This window comes from Galeopterus variegatus, unplaced genomic scaffold (assembly GCF_000696425.1).
Source record: "Galeopterus variegatus unplaced genomic scaffold, G_variegatus-3.0.2 Scaffold485, whole genome shotgun sequence".
NCBI classification, from domain to species: domain Eukaryota; kingdom Metazoa; phylum Chordata; class Mammalia; order Dermoptera; family Cynocephalidae; genus Galeopterus; species Galeopterus variegatus.
In genome coordinates this window covers 587,682-610,676 of record NW_007726596.1, presented here as the reverse complement: position 1 = coordinate 610,676, position 22,995 = coordinate 587,682, and the positions used below count along the sequence as shown (strand labels likewise).

Genomic DNA, 22,995 nt, shown 5'->3' with positions numbered 1-22,995 from the left:
ACCCGTGGCCTTGGTGTTATTAGCACCGCACTCTACCGAGTGAGCCATGGGCCGGCCCCCACTTACATCTAACAAGTTCCGAAGTTCCATTGTTAGGTGTACTCAGGGTATCTATTCTCTTCTATTTAACTTGGAAACGCCATTGCTGATACCATCTTGTCTTAACTGCTACAGCTTCATAACAAGCCCTGATATCTGATAAGGAACACCCTGCCCCCACCCTCTCTGATCTTGTTCTTCAGGAGGGCCATGGTAATTTTTGGCTTTTTATTCTTTCATATAAATTTTTTAAAGATTTTATTACTTTTCATGAAAAGCCATCTTAGAACCTTATTGGAATTGCTTTGAATCAATATGGAGAATATGCCATCTTTGCAATAATAACTCTGTTGATAAACATGGTACATTTCTTCATTTATGTAAGTTTTTCCATTAATACCTGTTAATGAGGATTTATAATTCCTGAAGAAGTCCTGCTCATGTTTTGTTAGATTTATTTCTATGTACATGATGTTCTTACCACATTGCAAATGGCATCTTGTCTTTAATTCTCCTGTTGTTTGTTGTGTGTTTATAGAAATGCAACTGACTCTGTAGATTAATGTTGTTAAACTTTTCCATTATTTCTCAACATTCGTAAATTGTTTGGGGTATTCTATGTTAGCAATCATATTACTCAGATAATGTTTTACTTTCATCAACTATGCTACAATAAAAATAAATAAGTAAAAAAGTTTTGCTTCCTTTTTTTCTAATCCTTAAGTATTTTATTTTTTCTTCTTTTATTGCATTGACTAAGACTTCTAGTAAAATATTGAATGCATTACAGGCATTCTTGATTCATTTCAAATTTTGAACCTGCCTTGCATCCTGTGAATAAACCCCACTTGATCACAATGTATAATTATTTTTATGTATTGTTGAATTCTATCTGTTATTATCTTGTTAAGGATTTTTGCATCTATATTCATGATCGTTATAGTTCTGTGATTTTCTTTTTTGGAACTGTCTGTACGGTTTGGGTGTCAGAGTAATATTATCTTCATAAAATGAACTGGGAAGTGTCCCCTCCTCTGCTATTTTTTTTTTTTTTTTTTTTTTTGCAAGAGATTGTGTAGAATTCTTGTTAATTCTTTCTTAAACATTTGTTGTAGAATTCTCCAGTGAAACCAGGAGGGTCTGGAGACTTCTTTTTGGGAGGTATTTTAATTACAAATTCAATTTTCTTAATAGTTATAGGGCTCTTCAAAATACCTATCTCAAATTGGATGAGTTATGGCAGTTTGTGTTTTTCAAAGAATTCATCCATTTCATCTATGTTGTTAAGTTTATGTGTGCAGAGTTGTTCATAGTATTCCCTTATCATCCTTTTGATGCCTGCAGTGATATTTCCTGTTTTATTTCTGATAACAGTAATTTGTCGTCTTCTCTTTCTTTTTTCCCTTTTCAGTATTGCTATAAATTTGTCAATCTTATCATTCCTTTCAAAGAACCAAAACTTTGTTTCATTGATTTTTCTCTACTGTTTTTTATTTTCAATTTCATTGATTTCTGTTCTTTATTATTTTCTTCCTTAGTATTTTGGATTTATTTTGCTCTTCTTTTTCAGGCTACTGAGGTGGAAGCTTAGATAACTGATTTTAGATTTTTTTTTAGTATATGCATTTATTGTTATAAGTTTCTATCTTAGTACTGCTTTAGCTGTACCTCACAAATTTTGATATGTTGTCACTTCATTTCCATTCAGTTCAATGTATTTTTAAATTCCTCTTAAGACTTCTTCTTTGACTTGTGAATTATTTAAAATTCTGTTGTTTAGTTTACAAGTATTTGGAGATTTTCCTGTTATCTTTGTGTCATTGTTTTTTAGTTTGATTTAATTGTGCTCGGAGAACACACTTTGTATGATTTCAATTATGTTAAATCTGGCAAGATTTATTTTATGGCTCAGGACATGGCCTATCTTGGTATATGTTTTATGGACTCTTGAAAAGAATGTGTATTCTGCTTTTGTTGAATGGAGTGTTCTATAAATGTTAATTAGATTTTGTTGCTTGATTCTATTGTTAAGTAAATCTATACACTTGCTGATTTTCTATTTAGTTCTATCAATTGTTGAGGGAAGGGTGTTGACATTTCCAACTATAGTTGTAGATTAATCTCTCCTTTCAGTTTTTGCTTCACATATTTTACAGCTCTATTGTTTGATGCATACACGTTTAAAACTGCTATGTCATCTCACTGTTGTCATAATTGTCTTTTTTTATTCAGTATGAGACCTTCCTGGTTTTTTTTTTCAATTTTTATTGAATCATAATTGATTATACATATTTTGGGGGTTAAGCATTTACATATGTTGATTAAATCAATATTACTTGCATATGTATTGTTACAAATTGTACTTATTCTCTATGCCCCTTGTCCAAACTCCCGCCAACCCCCCCTCCCTCCCCCCCTACCTCTGATAACCCTAGATTCCTTCTCTCCTTCTGAAAGAATAGTGGTTACTCTGTTGATTTGTTGCCTGGATGATCTATCCAATACTAAGAGGTGTGTTCAAGTCCCACAACATTATTGTAAAGCAGATGCTTCTTCTGTCACTCTGGAATGGGCTTTGTGGAGAGAGACATCCTCTTCTTTTCTTTTGTCTCTGCTGGTGACTCTCCTTGTGTCAGTGTACTACAGTGGCTGGTGGACCATATGTATGGTGGTCGTGGCATCTAGCCACTTTCATGGCAGTCATGGTTATTGTGGTGGCTGTGGTGGGCCTCCCACATGAAGGTGATGTTTTTGGCATGCTCTTTACCTAGTTGCTGGTGGCTCCCAGCTCCAAGCCTCAGGACCCTGGGTGGGACCCACGGCATTGGTGGTGTGCCTGGTTATGGGAAGAGGGTCCAGTCCACACTCCACCCATGACCTTTTTTTAAACCTCCACTTCCCTTATACATGTGTATAACACAAGGCCTTTGCATATTTTAACCCTTGTTTCTAACTATGGAATAAAAGATTTTTTAGTGCATTATAGTATCTACAAAGCTGGCTTGACAAGAGTTTTTCTTATTTCTCAAAGCATTGGATTCCTGAACTATTTCATTCCCAACTCTGAGGCCCCATAGAGGACTCCTTGGCGGTTTCAAAATTGAGGAATGCCGTCTTCTAACAGGTCTCTCTATATTGTCATTTTCTTCATTAGCCTCTGAAGACATCCCATCCATTTTTGAAGAAAACTTTTTTCTGCCTAACATATTCTTCTCAGACTTGTCTTGGGCCCGCATGCTCCTCAGAGAGGAAGCTCACTGCCACCTCTAGATGTCATCTCACAATGCCCAGCCTGCCTCAGTCAAGACCTTCCTGGTTTTTAACATGATGAACAATTTTCTAATTTGAAACTTGGTCATTTTGGGTATTGTGTTCTGGGACTCCGAATCTTATTTAAACCTCTTCTCTTGCTGGTATCTTCTGATACCATTCCAACAAGGGTGTGGTGGTGGGGCAGAGGGGAAGGTTACTTCCAGAGGAGGGAAAAAGCCTGGGTTTCTCTTGAATGTCCATTGACCTCAGGGATAAGGGCTTGTCATTACTACTGTGCAGGGGTGGGAGGTCCAGCTCCCAACTAGGCTTTCACTGATATCTCCCAGACAGGGAGGGTAGGAGTGCCTCTTTAACACTTCTATGGTGGATTTCACTGATACCATGGTGGGAGCTCCTCATTACTGGTGGGTGATGGTGAAATGCCTAATGCTATAGTAAGCCTCTCCTGATATCACCCTTCTAGAGAAGGGATGGGCTCCTTATTAGTACCAGGTTGGGGTGGAAATCCAGGCTCCCTACAAGGTCTCTACAGACACCACTAAAAAAGAGGGCCTCATTACTGCCCAATAGAAATAAAAACCTAGGTCCCTACTCAGCTTTCTTGACATCATTGCAGTATGAGCATTGGGTGCCTCTTTCAATTTTGCCTTATATATTTTGAGGTCATTTTATCATTTATCATTGTCCCCATCCCTGATGATAATATTTTTTAGCTTTAAAGTCTATTTAATAAGAAATTAATATAAATGTACAAACTTTTTCTGTTAACATTTACCTGCTTTTTTTTCCTATCTTGCTTTCAATCTTTTTGTATTGTGATGCCAAAGTTTGTCTAATGAAAACAGCATAATTCTGGGTTTTTCCCCCCAATCTTCCAACATTTGTATATTTCTTCTTTAATGTTTATTACAATTTTCTTTTAACATTTTTCTACCCACTTCATTTACTTCCTACTTTTTCTATGTTTCTTTTCATTCTATTCTCTGATTTGTTTCTTTAACTGGGTAATTTTATGTACCTCCTCATGAAACACTTTGAGCACATTCTTATATAACTCAGTTTCTCTTCAACCCTCACTTTGTTGATATTATGCACACTTCCATACTTTTCAGGTTATTGTGGATATACTATTTCATTTTCTTCCATATTAGTAATGTTTTAAAGACAACAACAACAAAAAACTACCAAAGAATTAAATCACTTTTACTTCACGTATTTATCGTAGCTTCTCCTGAGTCTGTCCCTCCACTTCTTCAAGTGCTTTATCTAAAATTCTTTCCACTGAGGTTCTTTGAGTAGGAAACCTTCTGAGTCTTAAGTATGACACAATATTTTTACTGAGCTCTCATATTTGAATGACAGTTTGGCTAGTTACAAAATTATAGGTTCTAAGACATGATCAAGATGGTGGAAGAGACAGTCCCCAATATATTCCATTGTGCATATATACCACAGCTTTTATTTATCCTTTCATCTGCTGATGGGCATTTAGTTTGATTCCATCTCTTGGCTATTGTGAATAGTGCTGCAGTGAACATGGGATTGCAGGTGTCTCTTCCATATATGGATTTCATCTCCTCTCGGTATATACTCAGGAGTGGGATTGTTGAGTCATAAGGTAGACCTATTTTTATTTCTCTGAGGAACCTCCATACTGCTTTCCACAATGGCTGTACCAATATGCATTCCCACAACAATGTAGGAGAGTTCCATTTTCTCCGCATCCTCACCAGCATTTGTCCTATTCTATGTTTCTGATAATAGCCATTCTAATTAGACTAAGGTGACATCTCATTGTGGTTTTAATTTTCATTTCCCTGATGATTAGTGATATTGAGCATTTTTTTCATGTGCCCATTGGCCATTTGTATGTCTTTTTTAGAGAAATATCTGTTCTGGTTCTTTGTCCATTTTTAAATTGGTTTATTTGTTCTTTTACCTTGGAGTTGTTTGAGTCCCTGATATATTCTGGATATTAGCCCCTTGTCTGATGTGCAGTGTGCAAACACTTTCTCCCATTCTGTAGGTTGTCTCTTTATTTTGTTGATTGTGTCCTTTGCTATGTAGAAGCTATCTAGTTTGATGTAGTCGCATTTATCTATTTTTGCTTTATTTGCCTGTGCCTTTGTAGTCTTTTTCAAAAAAGTGCTGCTCATTTTGTGCAGCATTTCCCCTATGTTTTCTTCTAGTGGTTTTAGAGTTTCAGGTATCAAATGTAGGTCTTTAATCCATTTTCAGTTGATTTTTGTGTATTGTGAGAATAGAGGTCTAGTTTCAATTTTCTGCATGTGTATATCCAGTTTTCCCAGTACCATTTATTGAAGAGGCTGTTCTTTCCCCAGTGTATACTTTTGGCACATTTGTCAAAAATTTGTTGACCGTAAATGCATGGATATTTTTCTGGACTCTCTATTCTGTTCCACTGGTCAATTTGACTGTTTTTATGCCAGTACCATGCTGTTTTGGTTACTATAGCTTTATATATAATTTGAAGTCAGGTAGTGTCATGCCTCCAACTTTGTTCTTTTTTTTAAGATTTCTTTGACTGTGTGGGATCTTTCATGGTTCTATACAAATTTTAAGATTTTTTTTTTCTATTTCTGTAAAGAATGTCATTGGTATTTTCATAGGGATTGTGTTTACCCAAAGCAAGTAAAATTGACATTTTGATAATATTAATTCTTCAAATTCATGAGCAGGTGATATCTTTCCATTTATTTGTGTCTTCTTCAACTTCTTTCACCAATGTTTTATAGTTTTTGTTGTAAAAGTCTTTCACCTCCTTGGTTTAATTTACTCCTAAGTATTTCATTTTTTGGTAGCTATGGTGAATGGGATGACTTTCTTGATTTCTTCCTCAGATATTTTGTTATTGGCATATAGGAATGCTAATTGATTTTTGTGTGCTGATTTTGTATCCTGCCACTTTACTGAATTCATTTATTAGTTCTGGTAATTTTTTGGTGGAGTGCTTAGGGTTTTCTCTGTATATGATCATGTCATCTGCAATTAGGGATAGTTTGACTTCTACCTTTCTGATTTAGATGCCCTTTATTGCTTTCTCTTGCCTTATTGCACTGGCTAGAACTTCTAGTATTATGTTGAATGAGTGGAGAAAGTGAGAAATCTCTGTCTTGTTCCAGACCTTACAGGAAAAGCCTTCAATTTTTGTCTGTTCAGTATGATACTAGATGTGGGTTTGTCATATATGGCCTTTATCATGTTGAGGTGCATTCCTTCTATACCTAATTTTTTGAGTGTTTTTATCATGAAGGGGCATGAGATTCTATCAAAGCCTTTTTCCACATCTATTGAAATGATCATATGTTTTTTTCCTTCATTCTGTTGACATGATGCATCACATTTATTAACATGTGTATGTTGAATTATCCTTGCATCCCCGGGATGAATCCCACTTGATCATGGTGAATGATCTTTTTAATGTGTTGTTGGAATCTGTTTGCTAGTATCTTGTCAAGGATCTTCACATCTGTGTTCATTGGAAATATCAGTCTGTAGTTTTCTATTTTTGTTGTGCCTTTTTCCAGTTTTGGTATAAAGGTAACGCTAACCTCATAGAATAAGTTTGGAAGTGCTCCCTCAACTTCAATTTTTCAGAAGAGTTGGAAAATTGGTATTAGTTCTTCTTTAAATGTTTGGTAGAATTTAACTGTGATGCTATCTAGTCCTAGGGATTTTTTTTGTTGGGAGACTTTTTAATACTACTTTTATCTTATTACTCATTATTGGTCTGTTAAAGTTTTAGGTTTTCTAGCTCTTTATGATTCAACCTTGGTAAGTTGCATGTATCCAAGAATTTATCCATTTCTACTAGGTTTTCCAGTTTGTTAGCGTATGGTTGTTCAATATAGTTTCACAATTCTTTGTGTTTCTTTGGTATCGGTTGTATGTCTCCTTTTTCATTTGGTTTTATTTAGTCTTCTTTTTTTCTTTGTTAGACTAGCTAAAGTTTTATTGGTGTTGTGCTTTTGAAAAATAAACTCTTTTTTACAATTTTTTGTATTTTTTAAATCTCTAATTCATTTGTACATCTCCTTGTACTTATTTTGGTGTTTTTTGTTTGTTTGTTTTTTCTTGTTTTGCTAGTTCCTTGAGGTATAATGTTAGGTTTTTTAATTTGAAAAAAAAAATTTTATATATATATAGGCATTTATTGCTATAAACTTCCCTCTTCGACTGCTTTTGCTGTATCCATTGGTTCTGGTATGTTGTGTTTTCATTAACATTTGTCTCCAGGAATTTTTTAACTTCCTCTTTGTTTAGAAGCATATCATTTAATTTCTATGTATTTGTACAGTTTCCAATGTCCCTTCTGTTATTGATTTCTAGTTTTATTCCACTGTGGTCAGACAAGATAGTTGGTATGATTTCAATTTTTTAAAAATTTATTGAGACTTGTTTTGTGACCTAACATATGGTCTCTTCTAGAGAACATTCCATGTGCTGCTGGAAAAACTGTGTGCTCTGTAGCTGTTGCATGAAATGTTTTATAAATACTCTTTAGGTCTAATTGGTCTAGAATGGAGATTAACTCTGATATTTCTTGGTTAGTTTTCTATCTGGATGATCTGTCCTTTGCTGAAAGAGGGGTATTAAGATTCCCAACTATTGTTATGTTGGAGTCTATTTCTCCCATTAGGTCTAGTAGTATTTGCTTTATATATCTAGGTGTTCCAGAGTTGGGTGCATATATATTTAAAATTGTCATACTCTCTTGTTGAATTGATACCTTTATCATTATATAACGACCTCCCTAATCTTTTTTACCTTCCTTGGCTTGAAGTCTATTTTATCTAATATAAGAATAGCTACTACTGCTCTTTTCTGATTTCCATTTCCATGAAATATCTTTTTCCATCCCTTCACTTTTAGTTGATGTGTGTCCTTGTAGGTGAAGTGAGTTTCTTGTAGGCAGCATGTTGTTGGTTCTTGTTTTATAATCCATTCTGTCACTCTGTGTCTTTTACTTGGGGGACTTAACCCATTTACTTTTAGGGTTATTATTGATATATTGGGACTTGTTCCAGCCATTTTATTACTTTTTTTTCTGATTGTTTTGTAGAAAGTTTTTCCCTTTTTTCTGGTCTTACCATCTTCCTTTGTGAATAAGTGATTTTATCTAGTAGTATATTTTGATTTCTATTTATTTTTACTATGTTTATTTTAAGTTTTTGAGTTATGGTTACGATGAGGCTTAGAAAAGCACCTTATAGTTATAACAAATTATTTTAAACTAATAACCACTTAGCTTTGATCACTAATGAAAAAGAAAAAACGAAAGCCAACTTTATGCTTTGACCCAGCCCCTTTGTACTTTCATGCAAAGGGCACTGCTGTGGCTTTGCCATCTCCACGTAGCTGCTCTGTACAGTGTGCCACATTGGCCCAGGAAATGAGCAGGGCTGAGTCTGATCAGGATGGTCCCTCTTCCTGCTTGCTTCAGCTTTCCACGTCTTCACAGACTCAACAGGCCTCTCCGTCTCTTCTCCCAAGTTCCAGTGATTACAGGATTGCAGTTTTTGTGTTTTAATAGTTGAAAGTTGATCTATTGCCGAGGGAGGCAATGCTGGGATTGTCTATTCCACCATCTTGGTGTCTTTGAATCTATTTAATTGTAATATGTTTAAGTGTTGGTTTTCTTTATCTATCACTTTAAGGGATCTTTTAATCTGAGTTCTTTCATCTTTGTATTATATTTTCTCTCCGTTGTTACTTCTCTCTTTTATGGGACTCATAGTATGCAGAATTTATCACTTATTTCTTCCCGCCATAGCTTTTTAAAATGTAATTTCTTTGGCCTTTTGTTCTTCCTTCTGGAAATTTCCTCAATCCTATTTTCCAATTTACTAATTCATTTATCAGCTGTATCCATTCTGCCATTCATTCATTACAGTTTTTACTTCAATTATATTTTTCTTACCTAATATTTCTGCTCGATTATCATATTTTTGTTCATATTTCTTATTGGTAGTATTTTCATTCTTTTATGTCTTTTAGAATTTTTATTTAGACTAATCTTAAATTCTTTATATGTCTTTCTAACAGCTCTGCTTCTGATGGAATATGTAATTCAGTGTTTGGTTTTCTTTTGAAATACTTGTGCTCCTCATAAGACCTGTTATTTTGGGGTGAGCTCATTTTCTTGTGAAGGCATCAAGTAATGTGTGTGAAAAAGGCCAGACTTCAGCCCTTGTCAGCATCTTTAGTTGGTGGAGTGGGGGGAACAAGATGAATAGACTTAAGGTGGAGAATTTTGTGGTAAAGTTACCAGAGAACCAAATTTAATCATCCCTCACCCCACAAAATAGCTCTGGTAAGTGTTTCACTGTTTTCCTTTCTTGGGAAAAGCTTTATTGAGACACTCTGAAGTTTGTAAATCCCCAAATCTAGGGATTTACAGGGAAAAGAAAAGGGGTGGAGAAGTGACTTGAGGTTAGTGAATCCATATCTGCTTTTCTCAGCACTTCACAAGCTCAAGACTTCTGTGTTGCCCTGGTTTTATTTTTAAGGACATCTGGACCAGAGCTCAGAGTCACTGTAGGTGTAAAATCAGACATTATTCATCCCAAGGCAATGCTGGGAGAAGTAATAGCAAACCTCCAAAGCTTCATTCCTATTTTATCCTCCCACATAAGTACTGAGCTTCCTCCTGTCCCAGATCAAAGTCCCACCTCTCCCCAAATACCACATACACATACACAACTTCAAAGCAGCTAGTGTTACACCAGGAATTTCTCAAGGTTTTCTCCATGTCATGGTATTTTCCCTCCATGGCAATGATTCTCAATATTGGCTGCATATTAGAATCACTTGAGAATATTTTTTAAAATCCCAGTACTCGGGCCACACCCCAAACCAATTAAGTTGGAGCTTCTTGGGATGAAACCAAGACACCACTTTTAAAATTTTTTTACAGTCCAAAGGCTGGGGTTTTGTTTGTGTGTTAGTTTGTTTGTTTGTTTGTTTGAACACCTATTATGCCAGAATTCATAGGGGATCGGTTCTAGCAGCTCAGGCTCCTTTTCATTGGTTCTTACAAAGTGTGCTTCTCTGGGTGGAGCACGCTCGTCCTTCAGCTGAGCCCAGGTTCCTTTCCCTTTGGCTTTCTGATCATTTTCCTTTACATTTCAGGATGCTATCTCAGCTCTTAGAGTGCTTAATATGCTCAGTTTGTATATTCATTCTGTTGGCTAGAATCTTTTCCTTAACTTGTTTACAACTATGCCAACAGCATACTGGGTAATGTCATAGACTCTTCCAGCTTTGCCATGGTAACATTTGTGTGGCATTCCTTTTTGAATAGTGCCCATTCCCTTGATGTCTACAATACAAACTTTCTCATAGATTAGCATGCATGTGGCCAAAGGAGCAACCCCACATTTTCTAAAAGGCCTTGAGAACATGCTGCAGGTGCCTCTCCCCTTTCTCTTTCGAGTCTACCATTTTGGTGAATGACTGGAGGATGGTGGTTGTCGTTTGAAAGCAAGGCATCATTTTTTAAAACTTCTCAGAATATTACAGTGTGCAGCTAAGGGTTGAGAACTGCCATTCCAGCTCCTTCCTTCAGGTTGATCTTGGAGGTAGGAACCAGTAGTTGGGTTAGTTCAGTATCTCAGTAGATCTGAAACCAAAAAGATCTCTCCATAGCCAAATATAGTAGCATTTTCTTGCTCTTCAACCTCATTGGCGTCTCCATAGTTCTTAGCCTGCCCTCTTGAAATTCCTTCCTCCTTCAGTTGCTGAAACTAGACACTGCCTTGGCTCTCGCCAAGCCTTTTGCACTGCTCCTCTTTTTCCCTCTCCTCTCCCATCAAAAGCTTAAAGTTGGTTGCTTCTCAGTATTCATGGTCCAGGGTTTCTCTTTCTCTCCAACAACTCTGCTAGCAATTACATTTATAAAACTACACCTCCATTTGGATGTCATGTTGGTACCTCAAATTCAATATGTCTAAAGTGGAGCTCATTAATTTCTGCATAAAACAGCTCTGCAATATGATTTCCTTCTATCCATCCAGCCACCATTTCCAGGGTCATCTTTAGTTCTTCCTAGTACAATCTATTTCCAGAGTTCAGTTGAAATTTTCTGAGCAATATCACTTTTACATTCTTATTACCACCTTTCAAGTTCAGATCCTAAAAACTTCCTATCTAGACTATTGAATCAGCCTCTTGTTCAATCTTCCTTTGTTGCTCCCACAATGCAATCAACGTACCACTGTCAGATCATTTAATATAGATTACAGCTTCAATCATTTTACTCACACCCATTGCTCAAAACATCTTAATAACCTACCACCAAAATACAAAACCCTGGCGTCTAGTGCTCTTAAGTATGGCCCATGCTATCTTTCTGGCTATGTTTGCAAATAGATGGGACTTTTTTTTATTTTCCTTTTTAAGTGGAAATAATACAAACTTTTAATCAGACAGATCTGGTGTCAAATTTTAATCTGCTACTACTAACTTGGATAAACCAATATGAGTCTAAAACAAAAAACAGAGACAATAATAGCTAACTAATAAGACTATTTCATATAAAATATAGTATTATGATATTTTTTGTTAGATCCTAAACTCCTTGCACCTGGTTCATGAGTTAGAAGATTTTTTTTTGTTTTGTTTTTGTGATTTTATTGTTTTGTTTTGTTTTTTACTCACTGTGTGTAGTTGTTTCTCTTGGCTATATTCTATGCCAAAGATTGACAAAAGATAGCCCATGGGTCTGCTTTGGGCTTAACCCAGACACACCCATTCATTTAAGAACTGCCTATGGCTGTTTTCATCTTACATCAGCAGAGCTGAATTTGTGACAGAGATAACATGGCCTGCGAAGCCCAAAATATTTGCTATCTGGCCCTTTACAGAAAAAGTTTGCCAACCTCTGTTCTAGGCTCTCTTCCTTTTCTCACTCCATGTCACCTCCCCAAGGTATGGTGGTTTTAAAATGTCTACAAATTGTTCAACAAAACTCACTTCAGAGGGGGGAGTCTAGTCCTTATCCTCTTTTTAGACTGTACTTAGTGACTTGCTTGTAAGAAATAGAATGTGGCAGAGGTGACAGTGTGTGACTTCTTAGACTAGGTCACAAAGGGCATTAGATCATCAGTTCCAAGAGAAGCCAACCACCATGTCATGAAGACACTCATACAGCCTGACAAGAGTCTCTGGTGGAGAGAAGCCGAGGCCTCCTGCCAACAGCCAGCAACAACTTGCCAGGCCTGTGCGAGCCACCCCCGAGGCTGATCCTCCAGGCTCAGTCAAATCTCCATATGATATTGCTGACTGCAGCCCTAGTCAAGATCCTGACCACAAACCTCACAAGAAACCCCAAGCCAGAACTGCCTGGCTAAGCCATTCCAAATACCTGACCCACAGAAACTGTGAGGACAATAAATGCTTAGTGTTGTTTTAAGCCACTAAGTTTTGGGTTAATTTCTCATATAGCAATTGATAACTAATACACCAGAAAACCTTCAGTTACCATCCACAGGTTAAAGACTCAAATATAACCACTGCCTGGACCTCCCCATGACCTTAAACCTTTGTACGTAAATGCCTACTTTACGTCTCTTCTTAGAGATCTGAAAGGCATCTAAAAGGTCTCTTCCCACTCAAATATGACCTTCCTTCAGTATTGTCTATCTCAGTAAGTGGTACAGTGAGCTTAATTTCTAAACTACAAATCTCGCCATCTGTGATACTTCCTCCTTCATGCCAAATATCCAATCACCAATTCTAGTTAAATTAACTGCTATCTAGCTTTCAAATCAGGACATTCCTCTCTGGCAGTACCTTGAAGATGATATTTCATTGTTTCTGGCATCTGTTGCTCAAAAGAAGTCTGCTATCAGAGAATAATTCTTTAAAGGTAACCTGTTTTTCCTTCTGATAGCTTTTGGTATTTTCTGTACAACCTTGAGCCTAAAAGTGGATGCTTTTATTTACCCTACCTAAGACTTGGTGTGATCCTTACAGTCTCACGACTTATATTGCTCTTCAACTCTTGAAACTCTCAACCACTCTCTCCGTGTATATTTCCTGTCTAGACCCTCTGGGTCAGTCAAGGTTGTCCAGAAACAGAACCCACACCAGTGATTTTAACAGTCAAAAGTTAAGCTAAAGATGTGCCAATCATGAAAAAGGTAAAAAGAGGGCTCTGAGGTATAGAAGTAGCCACTGCAGGAGGCTGCTACGAGCACTGGGGTTGGGGAAACAAAAGGATGAGGTTCGATTTATTAATATTTAGATACTTGGAGGAGGGACCACACAGAACCGAAACTAATACCTTTGAGCAATGCTTGCTGGCCAGTTGGTACTAGTGTTTCTGAGGGGTGCAATGAGTTTAGTTGCGCAGGTTCTGGAACAACTGCAAATTGAAATAACTGCTGCTACTAGAATGGGCTCCACCACCAGGACAGGCATTAAACACCAATCCGTAAGACACTCATCTACCCTCAGGACCCAGTAGGTTAAGTCAACTCCCAGAATGGCTTCATTTGGGGTACGTGTCAATTTCCTTTTGGCTTTCTGGCTCAGCTATGTATTTTAAGCATGTCTATGTGCTTGGAGCAGATAGGAGAGTTTTCCTCACCTGCGTAGTCATTTGTCAAGAGTCTCTGTCCGCTTCTCTTCATCTTTGTCCACTTCCTTCACCTCCACTGTCCTCGTGGTAATTCAAAGTGTAATCCTTTCTTCCCTAGACTACTAGTTTTATCTTCTAACTTGTCATCTGCATTCATTCTAGCATGTCTACCACCTTTTCTTCACCCTGCAGCTAATGTTTCCTGAAGGCTGACCTAAGAACATCATCTCTCATTTAAGTCTCTTCTCATTGCTTTTAAAATAAAGATAGAAATCTTTCATATCACCCAGAAGACCTGACCCAGCACCGTCTTGCATTGTGTTCCTTCCTTGTGTTCTCTGGCCACTCTGGACTTCTGTATTATTTTCAAATAAGACTAACCCTTTGCTTGTGCTGATGCCACTGCCTGGATCACTCTTCTTCCCAACTCTTCACTCATTTAATCATCACTCATCCTACAGATCACAAGCTAAACGCCATTTCCTCCAAGAAGCCTCCCTTGCTTTGTTCAGACCAGTTCAGCTGTCCACTTATCTGGTCTCAGAGCCTTGGGTATATTTCCTTTATACAATCAATCATGAATTATTTGATAAAGTCTCCACTGCAGGGCTATAAACTCTAAAAAAGAAGAGACATAGGCATCCTAAACTCCTAGCAAGAGCTGCTGGCACACAGTAGGTATTTAATAGCTGTTTATATAGAATGAATAAATGAACCATACTGGATGTTAATTGAATTTCAACATGCTTTGTACAAATTAGCCTGTAATGCTTAGCCCTTCTTTTGAACTTCTGATGTATATAATTCATCTGGTATATTTCCTTTTTTTTTTTCTGCCATAGGTTGGTTTTCTCAGTTAACACACTCTTTCTTAATGTCAGGAGGCTCTGTATTATTTCCGAATTCCCAGCATCTAACACAGTGCCATTGAGATAGTATGCAATCAACAAATTTTTATTATTCATGATAATGATTAAGAACTTAGTGCCATTTTAGTTAATGCAGTAGAATTTTGCTAATTCAATTATTCCCCCAAGTAGTATACAAGTTTCAAAGCCAGCTCTTCTCAAGTAATTAAATGTTATAATTATCTAACACACTATTAGGTAATGCAAAGTTTCATGGATATTAGTCCATTATTTCCAGCCTTTTATATTTTAAATTAATGACATATTATAGTAATTTTTAAAAAAACGTTTAAAACACTTTACTTCAGCTGAAAACGCAATGTCTTCAGATGGTGTTTAAAATGGTTTAAATTACACAGATGTGGTGAACATGCAGTGAAATCTTAGAAAGGCCCTAAAGAATTCACTAAGAATGATACACGAGCTGAGGAAATGACATTCATCTTGGAGGATCTTTCTCCCCCTGAACAAGTTTGATAAAATGCCTTTTCTTCCACTTTGACCTTAAGCACTTAGAAATCATTTGTTTCACAAAAGCCCTGTGGTCCAAGATTATGGCAACCAGAATAGTGACTTCTGTCTCATATTTCAACTGTGCATGGTTTATGACTTTAGTTTAAGACGGTGCTTTTACATGAAAGTTTTCAGATAGATTTCACTTCCATGCCTTTGTTAGCCTCCTCTGTATGTCAATGAAGAACAGCTTTGCGTTTTCAAAATTGGTTCCAAGCCCAATACTGTACTCCCACAGCCTTGTCCAGCTGTTAGAATTACCCAGTTGACAGCAGCTGCACACATATATGCACTTATCCAGGTTCTATGCTTCAGCAATCTTCTTATTTTTGCCATTTTTATGAAATCAGTTGATATTATTTTAGTTCCCAAGTATGGTAGTATCTTACATCTCATTTTCAGGAAGAAACTCTTGAAAATCTTCTAGTATTTTGTTTATAGTTCTTCACTACTAGGTCAGCAGGCGTATTATAGTGTGGTTTACATAGCAAACCTCCCTAAATTAAGGTTAACTTTTGTCCAGCATCACCATCCAGATATTTTATCTGGTATGTCTAGAAGGCATGATGGCCAATGCTGTACCAGAGAGCTATAAATATCTGCATGAATTTCAGGTTTCCACTTGACTTCCAGAGTGTCTCAACTGATAGTGATCTCAGGCCTTCCTGTCAGCATGACAAACACATCCACAAGCCTTGTCATGAAATTTCCAGACATTTGTAGAATCACCAAAGTTTTTTCAAATTGAAATGAAAAAAATATCTCACAAAGAAAATATTATTTTCACTTAAGATCATTATGTGTAAGATCAAGTATAATAAGGTCACAAATTTTATGCTGCATATACTGCTTATCCCATGGAAACTTCATAAATTCATAAAATTATTTACTGCTAATTTATGAAGAAATACTTAGCATGCTATTTTGTCCTCAATTCTTTAGAAACCTGTTGAGTTTTTTTCTATTTTTCTAAAGGATTATCTCATATATGGGATAATTATATGTCTTCCATTTGTCAGCTTCAAATACACACTCTTATTGCTGTCATAGACCAAATCGATTTTTTTACAGATGTACAAAAGAATGGTTCTTTTGTAGAAATTGATCCAAATACCTTATACCTTGTTTTGAGGTTGTAAAATTGTTAATTCTGGCCCAGATAAATATTTTTCACATCCACCTAGAGCTTGCTCATCCTTATTTAATATACAACTAAGTGTATTTCAATGAGCACTCCTACTTTGTATTTAGCTAATGGACAGATCTAGTATTTTAATTTTTCCAAGACTTCTCAATGTATAAAGATAGAGGGGAGTCAGTCTCATCAGATACATTTAAAAATCAGTTAACTCTGTATTAGTGGGAGAAGGTTATTTAAAATAATAAGTGCTACCTCAATAAAAAAAACTTAAAAAAATTTTTTTTGAATATTTAGATTCTATTAAATTCAGCCCAAAATGTGAATGGGAAAATAAGAAAAGCAGGGTTTTCATTGCAAGGTGCATTGTTATGATGTTAGTGGCCAAACCAGGTGCCAGACAAGCAGTGCCCCTCTGAAATTCTCTCACCCACACATCAGAGAGTTCAACTTCCCTTCTTTCTTAATGTCATCCAGCTCCTAGAGAAGTTTCTCTGGTGCTTTTCCTGAATCCATTGGACAAGAAAGGAGGAGCCAAGGTCACTATCGCCACCCAAGTCCTAATGCCAGGGAGTTATCAGCCTTGAAGGGATTCTCATTGAAAACCAGTGGCTTGAATGTCTTCTGTGAAGCCTTACCTGACTCTCCTGGATACACTTAGCCACTCCCTTCTTATGTTGTCATTGTACCCCATGGAAACCATTATTGTGACATCTATGACACGTTACCTCATGTATTTGTGTGCCTGCCTGTTCCCTCTACTGTACCATACAGCTACTCCAGGAATACTATGGCTTTTCCCTCTAGCACTTCATGCAATATCTAGCACACATTCAGTGCTCAATGTATGTTTGTTGGCTCAATTCTTCTGCACATGTTTGTAGAACGAAAACACAGCCTGGAGCACCAGTGCACTCTGCAGATAACCGTGATACAGAAGCCACAGGATTTAAGAAAGCAGTGTCACTCATTCTGAACAAAAGTCTCTCACCCAACATGAGGCAGGGCTGCAAAACAGACTTTTGAACACCAAGAGTTACCATTCACCAGGCGCTCTCTTCTTGAACCTTCAAACTGTAATCACATCGATTAGCTTATATTTAGCACCAGAGAAAGTATCACTTTTTTTGTTTAATTTTTTGCCAATATTCAGAAGTTCTTGCCAGATTATTCAGTATTTAGTCATTGTAATTCCCTATGAAATGTGGCTACACAATCCGTGCCTCTCCTGTTTATGTACTCTATGCTGTCAAATGTGATATAGTCAGCACATTTCTTTATTATTTTTCTCTTAAAAGAAAACTGGAAAAATATATTATTTGTTTTTAAGTCGAAAGACATTACATTTTCCAGGTGCTGGTACTTCAGGAAACATTAGAGATCTCTTGCTGAAATTTTTAGAAGTGATCATTTTACACTCCTGGTCAAGCTGTCATCACTACCAATCCAGTCCCATAACTACCTACATATGCCCATTTCCTTCAGAGAGGGAAGCATAGAGATGGTGACGCTTCTGAAGTTTTATATACACTTGAATTTTTATATGTAAAATCTCAGATGGTCAAAAATTGAAAGAGGAGAAGTTTTCACTTGGGACACCAAATTTACGTGAGTACAAAATGCCACCTTTAATGTAATCAACTTTTTTAACAACCGTAAGTACTTCACAATCTTCAGGCACTTTTTCCAACAGTATACAGTATTTACAGGTAAGGAATGAAGGTGAGATTGTTTTTAGATCAATTTAGCTGAGGAATATGGAAAATACGGTGTAATAGAAGAAACCTACAGATAAATTGAAGATAGTGAATGATATGGGAATTGGGAAACCTATTGCCACAGATTCTTCCTTTAAGTAGAGGCCTTGATAGAATACATTTTGATTTATATTTCTAATGAAAATGTGAAACAGAAATCTACTTCCCCATCCCAACTGGGTTTCTTCCAAACATGCTTGCCTTCTCCCTAGTGAGTTGGAATAGTGTGCACCATAAAACAGCACAACGCATCCTGAAATGCTGACATTTCATTTTTAATTGAAATCAAACAGAAATAGTTCCCCACTGGGGAACAAGAAAGTAAAGCAGGCTTTTGACAGAAATTAATAGGAGGGGGACAGAAATACTTTTCTCCGTCATAGAGTCGTCCACTGTGGAAGGCTGCCAGTCAGTCCTCTTGCCTGAAGCTGAGATTATCTTCAGGATTACATTCAGTGGAAAGAACACATCATATGAGGGTGGAAAGAGAAATCATATTTGGATGAACATTTCAAATGAAAGAAAAGCAATGAAAAACATTTCTTTGCTTCTATTTTTAAAAATCAGATGAATATAGAGTTCAAGGAAAAACGGTCAAAATTACTGCAAAAACAAATGATAACCAAAGCAAAAGAGTTCATAACATTAACACAAATATCTACAAAAATAATTCAGAAACTACGTGCATTGAAAGGTAAGATAAACTTACGTCACTGGGACTGAAATCCTCACATCAGTGAGGCAAATTTCTTTTAGAAACAGTTTCATAGCAATAACTGTAGCAGTAGCAATTTTAAGAGTGTAGTTTGAGCAGTGTAATAATATTAATAAAGATTAACATTTGTATATCTATATATGGATTATGAAATATTTTTATAAGAATTTTAGCACTTGATACTCCAAACAGTATTTTATGGAAATACCTTTAGCTTTCAGAAAACAATATTTTATTCTCCAAAAAACAGACTTTGAATATAAAAACCTTTATTGTTTATGGAAACATTTATCTATATGGTAGAAAATTTTAGAAATAATCTGTTGTACTTTGAACAACAACAACAAAAAAAAAAAAACTGCGGGCTTTCCTATGAGTCATTTCAAGACATAATTGAGTGACAGGTGGTACTGGGTGAATAAGGGCAGGGTGTTTGACACTGAGGAGTTTGTAGCCCAGTGCTACAGAAAGATACATAAAGAGATCAGCGACAATATGACGTGACACATGCTATCAGCAAGGGAGAAACAGAGTGCTTTCGAGATGGCTATTTCAAGGTTGGGTGGTAAATTAAAGGAGGGATGTGAGAACATATCTAGAGGGGAGAACGGCATGGAGGAAAAGCTGGTTTGTCTGCTTGTTTTCAGAATGTGTAAAGTCACACAGGTTTACAAATTGAGTAAAAAAGAGAAGGAAAGTTTGAGCTTTCAGGAGAAAGGAGGGATAAGTGATGGATAAATATGGCTTTTTTTTTTTTTTTTTTAATTTGGGTCTTTCCAAAGCTTCCCCAAGCAACCTTGACTCATTTCTTGTGCTAGCTCAGACACAAGGTTTTATGCTTATTAGAATTGATCAAAATAATATGTGGTATGTTTGGGCCGGCCTGGTGGCGCACTGCTACAGTGCGCCGCTTGGGAGCGCAGTGGCGCTCCCACCGAGGGTTCGGATCCCACATACAGACCGGTTCCCGCTCACTGGCTGAGCGAGGTGCGGGCGCAACACCAAGGGTTGCGATCCCGTTGCCGGTCCCAGTCCGGTACGGGCGCGACACTGAGGGTTGCGATCCGTTGCCGGTCACGAAAAAAGACAAAAAGGAAAAAATAATAATAATAATATGTGGTATGTTTTAAGGACTGAAGGCTAGATGTTCTCACTCTTCCAGAACAACTGGACCTGAACTGATTTTTTTGAGGGCTACCAGGCATTTAGGGAGGTGCCCAGTGAAAGAAATGCAGCCTGTGTTCCTCACAGAGACGTATTTCCCTGAGATGAGTAAATAATCTACCTTGTGGTAAAAACCACTGATTCTTCATGCACAACACCCTCTGTCCTCTGTTAATTCTGCCTACAGAATTTTAAGAAAAATCAAAAGTGCCAATTAACTAAAAAAATTTATACAATAAATGACAAAAACAATGCATATTCATGAACAACAGCAACAAAAATCCCTTTATTCCTGGCTCTCTCTGATATTCCACTAAAACTTCACAAAATTAATATCTAAGTTACCTGATAAAAGTAATTTAATGAATACTTTGGATAATTCTAATAAAAATAAGAAATCGATTATCTCAGTCTCAAATTTGCCACAATTAAAGAGAAACTCTCTTTTGAATTGGACTTTTTCTCCCTAAAGAATCTTCCTCTTATAACGAAGGATATTGCAATATGCTCTGAATAGATGTTTAAAATATTTCTCATAAGTTCTGGAAATCTCTCTCATTGAAACAGTCCCAGCTTGACAGCCCTGCAATAACCATTAAATATTAAAATAACATTAAAGAGCAACTGCTCTGCTCACAGATTTAGCTGCAAAACTCCAATTCACACTAATGGGACTAACATAGCTAAATCCCCATGTACTATACTAAAATTTACCCCCAAGGATCCAAGGATCAGACACAGTCAAGAAAATGATGAATTCACTTTCAAAAATATAATCGATCCCCTACCAAAATTATTATTATTCACAGAATTTCAATCACATAATCATTCTAAAAGTCAGATAGTCAAAGATTTAACAGCATTCAATTTTGCATTCATATAATATACATTTGTGATGTAATAAAATTTACACTTTTATTGCAAGGTAATTTGGCTGTTGTAAAGACATTTATAAAGTTATAAAAAAATTGTGCATCATTTACAAAGATATCCTAAAGCCAAAATCTAATTCTAAATATTTTTTATATACATTATTTCTAGACATTATCACCATAATGCTTATACTTAAGAACTATTTTTCGTGGTTGTTAATACATATTTAATATAAAAGGAAAAAAAAAGTATAAGTAACTAATAGTGTTAATATTTAAAGTTACATTAGAGATCTTAACTTCTCAAAAGAATTTCTTTTATGAAATTATAGAAATTTTGATGTAGTTACTACACATTATAATATTCATCCATGTTAACTATCCTGGAAGCGGTTACAAACTGTTGAAAAGACAGTGTGTCTAGTATTCTAGAATAAAATTTAGCTGACCCAAATGCCAAACTAAGATGAGTCAATTAAGCCTTCAAAGTCACAATTTTATCATCCATACAATGAAGAAAATGGACTTGGGAATGTCTACCAGTACATGATTTTCTTTTGTGACAGCTACTCTGATTCACACTGTGTCTGATTAGATTTTCCCATTTCCCCTCACTCTCACCCTCATCCCAACACAAACACACAGACACATAGACACACACACACACAAATGCATAAGCATAAACTGGAGAAAGAAATTATTTAATCTTATAGAACTCTGGTACAAATGCATCTATAATTATCTGGGAAATTCTTGTTGGCCAATGTTAAAGTATTTACCAGAACTGAAAGAAGCCTAGAGAATGAGAAAGAGGGATAATACTGTTTCACAGAAAATCTGGAGACTAAATTTTATCACTAACTAACTCTGTGACCTTGGGCAGATCACCACATATCTTCAAATTGTCATTTCCTTCTCTGAAAAGTATGGGAGTTGGAAAAGATGGTCACTAAGTGTATGCCCAGCTCTAAAATCAGATGCCCCTATCTAAACAATTACTCTTATGATAGACTAAACAATGTTGCTACTCTAAAGTCTGCAAAAAAGAAAGAAGAGAATGTGTGTGGCTGTGGGTGTATGTGGTGGGGGGCAGGGTGTATAATCTTGCAGGATAAAGCTTAAGGATAAAGTGAATATGGACCATTTTGGAAATTTAACAATAGTAAGAAAAATAAACTGGGCAGTATTCCAAAAATGTAATGAAGATATCTTTCTCTTAACACTTAAAAAAATGTTAAAGATATTCCAATGTTTTTGAGCACTTTTATGTGTCAGGCAAGAATCTAATAGCACTGAACATTCTATCTCATTGAATCCTCACTATAAACCCTATGAGAAGCTGCCAAAATTATTCTCATTTTCTAGACGAGAAAATGGAGGCCTAGAGAGCCGTGTGTTCCATAGCTATAGTAACTACATGAAGAACTGTAGGATAGAGACTGGGTCATGTCTCCTCTGAAGAGTCATAACCTCTTAGAGTCAACATTACAGAGAGCTAAGCTATGGTTTCTTTATTTTTTAACAGCATTTTTGGTAGCACTACCAGACCCAGTATCTGATTGTACATACTATTGGCCCACTCTAGAAACAATATTGTTCTTCTTTTGGCCACTACAAAATTGATGTTATAATTTTCTAACAAAAATTATATTGTCTGGTACATAAATGTTTGTTAAAAGAATGAAAGAGAATTTCTCTTCCCAAACAAGATGGGAGAACATGAACTGGATTTACCCAGGTACCGAAAAGGGCCAAAAAAACCAAAAAAAACTGGACAAAATGTATAAAGGATAGTTTTCACTTCTCTGGATATGGGGCAACAAGAACAGTGATTCCTGAAAGATAAGAAACAAACAAGGTAAGCCCTACAATTACCCAGCTTAATGTCTTGAGAGAGTTTCAGATCTGCTCTACAGAAAAAGAGAACCTAAGCAGAGCCTAGCAGGCTCTCTGAATTGAGGGGACTCCTAAGAACAACAGAGGGACACCCTTGAATATTTAGCAAAGTACTGA

At 36.4% G+C, this 22,995-nt stretch overlaps 1 pseudogene; it reads right to left on the bottom strand.

Annotated features, from left to right (window-relative positions):
• Positions 1 to 10,305: 10,305 nt before the first annotated feature.
• LOC103587726 lies at positions 10,306 to 11,367 on the bottom strand (annotated as a pseudogene).
• Between the last annotated feature and the right edge of the window lie 11,628 nt (positions 11,368 to 22,995).